Source organism: Papaver somniferum, unplaced genomic scaffold, assembly GCF_003573695.1.
Source record: "Papaver somniferum cultivar HN1 unplaced genomic scaffold, ASM357369v1 unplaced-scaffold_31, whole genome shotgun sequence".
Lineage (NCBI taxonomy): Eukaryota > Viridiplantae > Streptophyta > Magnoliopsida > Ranunculales > Papaveraceae > Papaver > Papaver somniferum.
The window spans coordinates 1522435-1535359 of NW_020642151.1; the positions used below are offsets into that span (position 1 = coordinate 1522435).

Below are 12925 nucleotides of genomic sequence, written 5' to 3' on the forward strand. Positions count from 1 at the left end.
CTTAGATTTGATTTTGAGTTTTGAAACCCTAGATTTTTATCTGCAGATTGATATTTGTCTTTTTTCTTTGCATGTGTTGAATATCATTTGCTTTCAGAAATAATCCAATGAAACGATGAGGTAATTTATTCAAATTTCTTAAGTGATTCTTCAATAATTGGGGAGTTACATATGGGTTTTGTGAATGGAATGTTGAAAAGTATTATTTTGGGTTATACATTTGTGGATGAAGGTGAATTGAGAAATTGTAATTTGAGTAATGTTATGGGTTTGATCTGTTTTTCATGTAGTATTATTAATTGAGTGGTGAACCCGTTTTTCATTAGGTGTTATTGGAAGAATGGATGCGCTCTTGGTTTGGCCGGAGATTCCATCAGGGTTTCTCTCCGTGCAGCCATTAGATTTTCTTCTTTATATGTTAGCGGTAAGAACAAGAGTATCTCCAGATGAGATAAGGGTGTAATTATACCTATGTAAGGGTGTTAAAATCAAATAACTCTTTTGGTGCTAGTTTCCAAAATCTAGCTCATTTGAAACAACATATGAAGAGCCATTCGCTTGGTGCTAGTTGGTTCTGCAGCTGTTGGGGGTGGCCTCGTGTTAGCTTTGGTATCTTTGATCCTTAATTCATATTTGATTTGATATTGTAATATATTTCTACAGGGTAGTTCAGGAGTTTTCATAGCTATTCTTTTGGGAGTCTCATGTATGCTTATAACAGAGCACAGGTATACTTTGAACTTATCTTGCTTCGATCCATATTTTTCTTATTTGTTGGCTTGAAGTAGCACTACTTGTTGTTTTCATAGGGTTTTTTTTTCTTCAGATAGTGATGGTGAAGGTTGTCCTGAATGGTGATTGATATTTCTTCACAAGGCTTACCTCGTCTGATGGCATTACTGTTTTGATATCGGTATGAGTTTTGATTGTTTAAACCATCGACAATGTCTTATGAGATTTTCTCATAGTGTTGTTTGAGTTTCCTTTCCAGGGATAGGATATTTATCAAAATACAGGACTGTATCTTGGGATTAGCTGAGTTTGACATTCATCTATGTGTAGTGTACTAATTTTTGAGTGGTAACGGGAAGAGTGTTAACGAAGCATTTGAATAGGCTCAATGCTTAAGCATTGGATGCTTGACAAGCTTGGTGGTATCTTCGTAAGAATCAATAGTCCCTTTCTTGTGTATTAATATATTCATTTTTGATGTTTATTTGGATTTTGGTTTTAATGAAATATTTTTATCTTCGTAGGCTCCATTCAGTGTGTCAAGATACGAGTGATACAAACACTACTATGTTTATCTGGCATAAACACATTTCTGCAAGTTTTGTTTGGAACCAGGTTACCGGAAGTCATTGGTGGTTTTTCTACCTATATTGTACCTATCCTTTATATTATCAGAGACTTATGTCTACAACGAATCATTGAACCTCATGAAGTAAGTTCCGCAGACAAACTTTGATTATCTCTCTACCTTTCCATTTATGCTTCTTAACTTTGATGATTCAGCTAGATTTATGCACATATTTCTACTTGCAGAGATTTTTACATAGTATGATGGAAACTCAAGGAATCCTGATTGTAGCTGTAAGTTTACATATCATACTGGGATATAGTCAAGTATGGGGGCTTTTTTCACGGTACACATTCAATTTGTTTCTCAAGATTGTTGGCATATGTTCTAATTGCATTATTTACTTAGTTCTTCGTGATTGAATCACAGGTTTTTCAACCTTCTCGGTATGGCACATGTAGTTGGATTGGTTGGTTTGGGTTATTTGAGCGTGTTAACATGGGTTAAGATACCGTAAGTACTCTTCTTCTCCACTACTTCTATAATTTTTCATATGAATTCTATTCGTAGAAAGTTGGTTATGAAATTTATTGGCATGGTTTATCTCTTTGATATGCATGAGGTATGAATTATCTTCGTCATTGTAACCCGTCAATTGTTCATTGTGATTTGAAGTCATCGAATCTGCTGGTTAACAAGAACTGAATTGTGAAGGTGAGCAGCGTTTTTCTCCCTTTTTGTTACAAAGTGAAAAAGACAAACCGAGCCTGAGCAGTTAGAAAAGATTCCAAAATTCAAGGCTAGGCCACTGAATAAAAAGGTCAGTTTATAGATTTCTTAGTTTTTGACGCCACCATGTGAGGTTGAGATAACATTTATCTTAGTATTAACGAGTTTAAGTATTTAATGTTACTCAAAACGTCATGTGATTAAACCTGGAGTTCCACTTTGCAACTAATAAATGGATTCCTCCTGCAAGGACAGTTTTTGAGTTGTTTGAAAAGGTAAACAACATAATCACTTTTCTCTTCTTCTTATGTGAAATTATCTATCCATAATTGGATAATCATTATCTAAAATGTTCTCTTACAACTTTCATTAAACTCAGAACGCCATCACAATGAACAACTGCTTCCAAGGCTTACAAAACCAAACCCATTTCATCTTCAGAGGTACACAATGAATTTAGCCGCATTGAGGTTACTGTGTACCAGATGGTTGAAGTTCATGCATTTGTACAAGTACCATGGATACTGCTGTACCTGCAATAACGACTATTGGTAGAGGTAAATAGCTTGTCGTTGTCCGGTAGCGTTTAAAGTTTTGCAAGTTTTCGTCTTGTGTGTATTTTGTTATGTTACTAATACTAGGTAGTTTCTATCGCAGGAAAATCATAATAGGAGAAGATACTCGAGAATTATGGAGTGCCAAGTGACAACAGACTATATAAGCAGCAGAAAACTCAATGATAAACGGTAAGTTCTGTGTCTAAAAGAGCCTCTTCATCTTTACCTAGCTAGATCCTTATTTGTACTTACTTATACTTAATCATCTTGTTAGTCAATGTAGCCTTATTCAACCCACCTGGTGCTCTAAATGACACAAGTTTGGTGTATTCTATGAAGCATATTTTATTATATTAAAGTTTTACAATTTCATAATTCTGTTAGAATGCGAATCTTTAGTCCTTAGGTACCCAAGTGTTGGCATTTTTCCGATTGATAATTAATTACATGAGTTTCATTGTGTGTTTGTCTTGCAATGGTTATTTTAGTGTTCATACTTAAATTCTGAGCTTCATTATGGAAAATGTATTTTGATGCAACCTTTCTTGATAATATTACGCTTAGCTTTTGATGTCATTGTGGCATTCTATTTCTGTTCACAGCACTGTATTTTTAAGCTAAAGGAGTACCAAACAGCTAAAGCATCATTAGAAAGAGGTGTTTACTTGTCTCCCGGTGATGCAAGATTCAACAATTTGATCAAAGAATTTTATGCCAAAATTTCTGGTCTATGCTTTTATTTTGTTCAAATTTGTTCACTCAATAGTTACGATAGAGTTGGAAGTACCAAAAATGTTGGAAAATTGACTAATTGCTTAGGATACTGAAGGTGTTGGTGGTGTGCTTGCTTATTTTTTTGGGGATATATGAACTGGTCCCTCTATTTTGTAAGGTGAAGCTATGTAAAAGAATTTGATGTTCAATAATGAACTTAGTGTAAGTTTTCATACTTTGAACTTGAATAATTTTGGTCCAGATTGTAAATTGAATTTGATGAGATAATTTTGAGTCAAATTTTGAGTTTAATTTGACTTGATGCTGACTTGAATTTATTTGAGTTCTATTTGACTTGACTTTAATTTGAGTTCAGTTTGACTTGACTTTGATGGAGTCAGATTATTTCAGATTCAGCCATTCAGGCATTTCAGCAAATCTGAATCTTTTTTTTACATTATAATTTAAATCTAGGACCCTCGGTTGGGGTATGTACCTCGTTACGCTTAAAATCAATCGTCATTCTGAAACCCACTGCTAAGGGTCGTACAAAAAAAAAGACGCTTTATCAGCGACTCCATCAGAGACCGTTAGAACAGGTCGTTTAACTCGTATATATGACCTGTCCTGACGGTCGCGGAACTTCTATTTTCCACTAGTGAATCACACTACTACTGTAACAACTTTCCTTTTGATGCTGAATATTCAAAGAAAATAATCTGTTTTTGGTCATCTGTACTTTAGCTATCAACCTTCTTCTTCTATCTCTGATGAAACACAATCCATTATAAATATTCATAGAGTATCCTCTTTCAGACAACTGACTCATACTTAGTAAGTTTTGATGTAAACCTGGAACATAAAATACATCCATGATGTATGCCTTAGAACCATTCTTAGGAACCACTACACCAAAACCAGGATGTTCTCACAGTGCAGATTATCACAGATTTTTTTCAGTATTTGTAACTTAGGTAAGGAGCAATAATATTTGTTGATGAAAAAGTTTAAAAACAACGGTTACCATCTAAATACTAATTCCACCCAAGCTTTTTCAATATCAAAAACAAACCCCTAATTTTACCACTATTTAGATTTCCTTTATCGCTACCAACAATTAAACAAATCACACTTTCATTAAAATTTTAAAAATCAAAATAAATATTTTCTTTTTCTAAATATCTAATAAAACACCATTTATTTTATTTTTTTCTAATAATCCTTACCCAAAATACCAAAAGACTTAGAAAGACTTGGTCAAAATCAAAAACATCACGATTCACGACCCAAACTTCTTCTTTTACCCGAACACTACCTGCAGTCTTCCAGGGGGTTAGTCGTGGGAGAGTTCGAGAGATTTTAATGTATTTAGGTTTTCTCCTGTTAGTCCTGAGGGAGTTTGAGGGAGTCTCTCCAAATCTCCGTTAGTCGTGGGGGAGTTTAGAGGAGTCTCCTAAACTCTCTAGAAAACACATGTTAGTCGCTGGGGAGTTTAAAAAAAAGCTCTTGAACTCCCTGTTAGTCATAAAACCCTACAATACTAGGGAGTTGGTTTCTTTGGGGAGTTCGAAGGAGTTTTTAGTGTATTTTGGTCTCACAACAAATCTCTCAAAAGAGTAGAGATTTGGGAAGGAGTTTGGTGCGTAGAAAACCATAGGAGAAAGAAGAGGAAACGTTTTTTTCCAGGTATGTTTTTTTTCTTCTTTGATCTCCATGATTGTTTATAATAGTTTGATTTGTGTACTATTTTGATTGTTTTTCATATCTTTGATCTCCATGATTGTTTATTTTGATTGTGTGTATAGTTTTTTTTTGTGGGTACTCTCTCTCTGTCAAAACCCTAATTTGTGGTTCAAAATATCTTGGAAAGAAATTGCATGATTGATTATAATGATCTTTAAATTCAACCGTCGGAATATGATGAAATTTGAGTATGTCGTAGTTTACCTTGCTATATAAGTACAGTAAAATTTTCACGTGGATCAGGTCACGTTTGCTACTGCAAAGCTTGCACAATATATGACTATGGTCTGCTGAGTTTAAATCCCGAATAGGGGACTGTTCCTATATCATTCTCCGCTTATCGGACAAAGCTGAAATTTTAGTATGATGTTTGTATATATGAAGGTTACCTACTGTAGAAATTTCATGAAGTTCTGATAACTTTAGGTACACCAAAGTGAGAAATACAACTGAATTCTGTATGCACGTATTGAAAGTAGTCGGGTTCTGAGTAATGTATTTATGAACCGTTGGAATGCTATGATTTTCAGTGTGTTGTGGAATATTGAGTTGTAAGTACCATAAAAATTTAAAGAGGATCAGGTAAGTATTAGTACTGCAAAGATTGGACAATCTGAAACTGTGTTTCGGTGAAACAGAATTCCTTTACAACTATCTTCATAATTTTTTATGTCATCATGCATTAATTGGCTTGCTACTTTGCATGGGTGTCATTGAGAATCACTATCACTTGTTAAGTCCTCTTATTTAGACACGTACTTCTCTTCTATTCTATATGCCAAAGTTCAATACAGTGGCGTACTTCATTCCGTATTGGCGTGTTTTAGCCAATTCATACGGTGCTTTTGTTGCAAGGAGTTGCTAAGGGATTTTCTTTGATTAACAATTTGGCTAAGTAGCTCTGCGTGTTAGTACTGTGTAATCTAGTATCACATTTTTTTATCATGTTTACATTAGACTGTTTGGTGTTATTACTATCCTTGTTTTGTTAAGTTCTAGTATTAGTCTAAGTACTAATGTAGCTAACATGTCACACCATAGAATGGAAAAATCCAGCCAACCTGCTGAAAACAACAAGAAGAAAAAGAATGTTAGGAAGAATAAGAATACGGAACCGGGTAATCATGCGAAAAAGGCTGAAGAATTATTTAACATGCGTCATGCTTCTTTGAGGAATGTAGTTGAAAGATTGTTCGGTGTTGTGAAGTCTCGTTTCTTGATCTTTAAGTCTCAACCTCCATTTCCGTATCAGGTGCAAGCGGAGATAATGACAGCTTGTGCAGGCCTACACAACTTCTTACGAAAAGAATGCCGTTCAGATGAGTTTTCGGTCGAGGAAGAGGAAGAGGAAGATAGCCATCCATCAACGCTTGTAAATGACGATGAAATTTTGACACAACAAACTCAAGAACAACAACGTCAAGAAGCTAATGCATGGAGAAAGAGTATAGCGGATGATACGTGGGAAAATGTTCGTGAACAAAGGGAGTTAGAATTGTATGGAGACCGTTAAATTGAAGGGAAAAAAATTATCTCGTTGCACAAAATAACATACTATTGATACAGAGATATGATCATTTTCGTTTATTTTTTTCTTTTGATTAAAGATCAATGTTATTTGCAAATAAGGGTTTTATTGTTTCTTAAAAGAGAATGAGTTAGGAGTGAACTCTCTCAAACTTCCCCAAACTCCTCTAATAAACACTCTCAAACCCCTACACTCTCTCAAACTCTCAAAATCCACAAGATTTAAAATACACTACACTCCTCCAAACTCCCTGAACTCAAAAACACAAAACTCTCTCAAAATTCCTACACACTCTCAAACTCTCTCAAAATCCCAGATTTAAAATACACTAAACTCACTCAAAATCACTCGAGGACTAACCCCTGTTCTACTCCTCCATTAACACGCCTAAAAACACCAGTTTTCATTCCATCTCCATCGATTTCAGCTCAGGTTTGCTGCCATTGAAATGGGTGATGTTGATTTAAACTGGATCAATATCACCACCGCTCTTCATCTCGACCAATCTGGATTTCATGCAACTGAAGATGATGGTTAACCGGTGATTAACGAGACTCAGAGTGTAAAAATTGCAGTTCCAACCTAATCCGTCAATCTGATTTTAAATCGATCGATTTTATCCAGGTTAGGTTTTATGTTAATCATGTCGACAAATTTAACCTAAAATCTGAACGATGATAACGATGAACATGGTCTAGAAGTGATTCTGGTGTTGAAGAAAATCATGGTCTGTCGATTTTGTTGATGAGGTAAGTGATTATGAGTTCTGTTTTTACATTTGAATTGATAGTTAGTCATGTTCTAGGTTGTGTTATATGAAATTTGGGGGGAAATTACGGCAAAATCAGGGGGACCTAGATTTTGGTTAGTTTTGATTGATTTTAGAACTGGGTTTTGGTTGTTGGATGTTTTTTTAGAGCGTAAAATTGGTTTATTTGCTAAGGATTCAATTTGTGTTTGTACTGAACTGAAATTGCTTTGCTTAAGTAGATTCTGGTGAAATGTTGCTGGACAAGGAGAACTTGATTATTGATTTTATTTATTGTCAGGCTCAGATAGATTAGGACCTGAATAGAAACTTTCCAGGGTGATTTTAATTAATAATGATGTATACCAGAAGGTGAATCTAGTTGACTTAGGAGTTAGGCCATCTGGCCATGCCATGTGCAAATACAATAGAAGTGATGAAGCATGCCATTGTGAAGTCTGTTATTCGTTTTAGAATTTTAATTGATTCGAAAATAGATGGGCTTCAAATAGTCTGTACGCTGTTTATGGAGTTCAATGCTAACCCCTGTTTCTGACAATTTCTTTGCCTAGATCCATCGATTTCAAGGTATCAGTAAGGCGAGTAGCCACTTGGTCAAAAAACAATAGCAACACATAACAGAAACCCATTAAAAAAGAAAATTTATTGATTAAGTGGAGTAGTCACTTCGGGCAGAAACCTCTGATAGAAAGAGTAACACCTTTTGACACAAAAGAGTAACACCTTATGTTTGACATATTAATGCAGGATGCCATAGGGCTACTAGGAGAAGAAGTAGCTAATTTCTTGAACTGATCATAAAAAAATAAGCAGATATATTGAACGACTGACCAAAAGGTATTTACCAGAATAAGGATCTCTTTATTCACACGACGAATATCTAAACTTCCCAAGTAAAATTGGGATAACCACTGGTTCCTTGTTAAATACCTACTTACCCTTTTCATATGTAGGGTATGAATTACTGATCAGATGTCAAACATTGTTCTGTATTATTTACTCGTGCTTGTATAAGTTATCTTACACACATTTTTTTAAATGTTTGCGCATTGGCTGTGATTTTGATTGCTTATATATTGACTATGATTCAAATTTTACCAGGCTGGGTTTCAGAATGTGAATGATTCAGCGTCTGCATTTGAGAAACCATCGTTCTTATCTGCATCGATCTCGTGGAATCTGCAGAGAGGTGAAGGGAATCCATTGACATTTGCACTGATTTACCTCAGTTCAACTCTTCCAAGTGTATGTTTAAGCTCTATCATGTACATCTTCAAAGATCTTTTACTTGTGTTGTCAATTACTTCAGAGTCAATAGTTCACCCTGATGATTAACATAAATTAGATGATTCCATTATTGGAACTGCAATCTGTAAGTTTACCCATACAAGATTGTTTTGGTCCAAAATAATTACTTGTGTCTGGCCTAATAAATATCTGCTTTTCGTGTGTTTTTTCTCAAGTTCAGTTTTACTGGCTTATTAATTTTCTCTTCTGTCGACTTTTAACAAATTTACTAAAAGATAAAAAATTCTAAGAATAATGACACAAGTTTAAAGTATACAGGTTTGGGAATTTGATGAGGCTCATCAGCGGTGACTACAGGTTGCAGAGTTGGCACTGGCGGGAGACAAGGGTGATCAAGTTTATTCTGTTGCTTGGGCACCCAATGTTGACAGGTAAGCATATGCTACTAGGACTCATTGTGTTTGTTCCAAATACTTTGCAAACAAACCTGTTGAGAGGGCAATGCTGATCCTGAATTAGGGTCTGTCTTTCGGCAGCCATCGCATCATGTGAATAACATACATGATAAATAAGTGTGTAACATTTGCACGAGGAATCACCAAAAATTTGTTTTGGAGGTAGCTGCACTTAAAAATCCATTACGAGTGTCCCCAAGAATCCGATAAAAGATGCATTTTAGGAACAGCTAAGCATACGTTTTACTTGGCCGCACCTCTTGTTTGTTATTTGTACACATGTTCATCTAAAGCCAACAGAACGATCAACTTTGACCGCGTCATGAACTATTTTACAGGCCATGTGAGATAGTAGCTGTTGCTACTCACAAGGGAATTGCTATGCGGCATCTAGCGTTCTGTTAAGAAGGTTGCTTTGCTCTCGGGTCATGAAGCTAGATATGAATCATAAAATGATATCCTTTTTTATTTCCTCAAATTAGAGGAATTACCTAATTTGTATTGCTGGCCTGCAACAGGAGATGAGCTGATGGAAATCTGTGTTTATGGAATTGGAGATACAAATGGATGTGTGGCTGTTGCAGGTGTTTGGTCTGAACTGCAATTATCTGTTTGAATGGAGAAGATGGGTCTGTTGCGGTTGGTGTTGGCCTGAGTATTATAGATGAATGTTAGGATTCAGGTACAAATTCTAGGTGACAGAGAAGTGGTTTGATGGGTTTGAAGGTGCTGGGACTGAGACTTTGAAGCCATGATTTGGGTGAAGGTTTCTTTATCTCAGGTGTTGGTGGTAGTTGCAATAGAACCATGTGTGTGAAGTTGTTGTCTGCTGGTTTCGAACGGCAATTCAAGATGACGGGAGTGAAAGTTTGAGATAATTTTGATGTTGGTTGAGCCCCGGAGGTGATGCTGCTGTTAAACTAAAGATGGAAGAATGACTGTTTTGGTGTTGATTGAACTGTGTTAAATGAATGATATTGCAGGGGAAGTACGGCTGAAGTACTGGTTGGAGATTGATGTTTGGTGATGAGATGACAGTTCTGGTGATGTTGTTGCTTTGAGCTCAGCAGCAGTGACTGTTCCAGAATCTCGACTCTTTCATAGCGGCCGGAACAGTCAGTTGTTCACTACTTTTCTACTTCCCGAATTCAAAATGATCATCCTTTAATTTCAGACAGCTGAGTTAACAGCATATGTGATGCTATGGGGGGAGAAAAAGCAAAATAGATATCAAATGTGCTTAGACAAAGAGGTGTTCAAAAGTGTTTAGTCAAAAAAGTATTCAAACGTGTTAAGTTATTAAGGCCTTATCTTTTCTTTTACTAAGTTTCTTGCCGTTTAGTCAAACGGGTGTTCAAATGTGCTTAAATAAAAAGGTATTCAAACGTGTGCAGTTATTAAGGCCTCATCTTTTCTTTACCGAGTGTCTCTACTAAAATGGCGGCAAAAAGAACAAATTTGGCGCTAACAAGATATCAAATGTGTTTAGTCAAAAAGGTAACTCCTCGAACATTCCCTTCCTAAAGATAACTCCTCGACACACGTACTCTGAGGGTAATTTGGCCATTTTAGCATTTTTCCAAAGTACCAACTACACTTATTCTGCTAAGGGTAATCTGGTCATTTTCACAGTCTTCGTTATTGTAAGGGTAGTCTGTCCATTTTTACAGTCCTCGGAATTTCGGTAGGTGTAGTCGGGTCATTTTCACAACTTCTGAAATGTCTGGTTCACCCTATCCAGTGGCAAAATTGACATGTTATAAAAATTCAATTCATGGGCAAAATTGTCATTTACGAAAAATTTAATCGGTGGAAAAAATGGAGATTTTCACAGTCTCCAGGGAATTTTATACACTTATTTCGATAAGGGTAGTCTAATCATTTTCAGAGTGTCTGGAATTTGTTGCACTTATTCAGGTAAAGGGTCACAGTCATTGAAATATATGCTGTACTTTTTTTGATAAGGGTAGTCTGGTCATTTTCTTAAAATTTTGTGTACATTTCCTTAAAATTTTGTTCATTTTGCGTGAATTACCACTAAATATCATCCATTTTGTCAACATTTTGTGCAAACGTCCATTTAGTGTAAATTTATATTTCGAATTTTGGATAACGGTCTTTTAAATTTTGTGTAAAGTTTTGTATGTTTTGTCAATATATTCTCATTCTTCACTAGTTGGCATTGAAATTTTCTTTTAAAAAATAGTCATTTTAGGTAGAATTTAGGTATAGGAGCAAAATGGTCATTTTCAAAAATTAAAATAGGTGGAAAAATAGCCATTTCACTAACTTTTGGGCAAGTGGTAAAATTGTCATTTTCACGGTCTATGGAATATCTACTGAACTTATTTCCGATAAGGGGTAAAATGGTCATTTTTAAAAAAAAAAGTTAAGTAAGTGGCAAAATGAACATTTCACTAACTTTCATCTTCTGTTCACCCGAATTAAAAATTCAGGTCTAACTCTAGAAATCTTTGAACCTGGGATGTTCAATTCTGATAAATTTCATCTTCAATGCACCCAAATAAGAAACTCATGTCTACTCTAATAATCTTCGAACTTGTGATGTTTAAATCTGATAAATTTGGTCTCCAGTTTATCTGAACGAGAAACTCGTGTCTAACTCTAGTAATATCTGAACCTGTGATGTTTAATTCTGATATATTTCGTCTCCAATTCATCCGAACGAGAAACTCGGGTCTAACTCTAGTAATCTTTGAACCTGTGATGTTCAGTTGTGATATATTTCATCTCCAGTTCATCCGAACGAGAAACTCGGGTCTAACTCTAGTAATCTTTGAACCTGTGATGCTCAGTTCTAATATATTTCATCTCCAGTTCATCCGAACGAGAAACTCGGGTCTAACTATAGTAATCTTTGAATCTGTGATGTTCAATTATAATATATTTCGTCTCAAGTTCATCCGAACGAGAAACCAGGGTCCAACTCTTTCTGATATATTTCGTCTCCAGTTCATCCGAACGAGAAACTCGGGTCTAATTCTAGTAATCTTTGAACCTGTGATGTTCAATTCTGATATATTTCGTCTCCAGTTCATCCGAACGAGAAACTCGGGTCTAACTCTAGTAATCTTTGAACCTGTGATGTTCAGTTCTGATATATTTCGTCTCCAGTTCATCCGAACGAGAAACTCGGGTCTAACTCTAGTAATCTTTGAACCTCTGATGTTCAATTCTGATATATTTGTCTCCAATTCATCCGAACGAGAAATTCGGGTCTAACTATAGTAATCTTTGAACCTGTGATGTTCAATTCTGATATATTTCGTCTCCAGTTCATCGAACGAGAAACTCGGGTCTAACTCTAGTAATCTTTGAACCTGTGATGTTGATTTCTGATATTTTGTCTCCAGTTCATCCGAACGAGAAACTCGGGTCTAACTCTAGTAATCTTTGAACCTGTGATGTTCAATTTTGATATATTTCATCACCAGTTCAACCGAACGAGAAACTCAAGTCTAACTCTAGTAATCTTTGAACCTGTGATACTCAATTTTGATATATTTCGTCTCCAGTTCATCCGAACGAGAAACTCGGGTCCAACTCTAGTAATCTTTGAACCTGTGATGTTCAACTCTGATATATTTCGTCTCCAGTTCATACGAACGAGAAACTCGGGTCGAACACTAGTAATCTTTGAACCTGGGATGTTCAATTATGATATATTTCGTCTCCAGCTCATCCGAACGAGAAACTCGGGTCTAACTCTGGTAATCTTTGAACCTGTGATGTTCAATTATGATATATTTCGTCTACAGTTCATCCGAACGAGAAACTCGGGTCTAACTATAGTAATCTTTCACTACACCATATGCCCCAATGTGAGACTTATTGATTTTTGGGTTCGAGACACATATATAT

The 12925-nt window shown here is 35.7% G+C and overlaps 1 long non-coding RNA gene across 2 annotated transcripts; it reads left to right on the forward strand.

The window, feature by feature from the left end:
• The first annotated feature begins 6936 nt into the window (after nt 1-6936).
• LOC113341715 lies at nt 6937-10184 on the forward strand. Of its 2 annotated transcripts, none has more exons than XR_003356103.1 (5): nt 6937-7320; nt 8442-8585; nt 8900-9019; nt 9382-9452; nt 9562-10184. It is a non-coding gene; the product is annotated as an uncharacterized LOC113341715 (long non-coding RNA). The 2 variants fall into 2 exon arrangements; XR_003356102.1 differs by having other exon boundaries at nt 8907-9019.
• Nucleotides 10185-12925: the final 2741 nt, after the last annotated feature.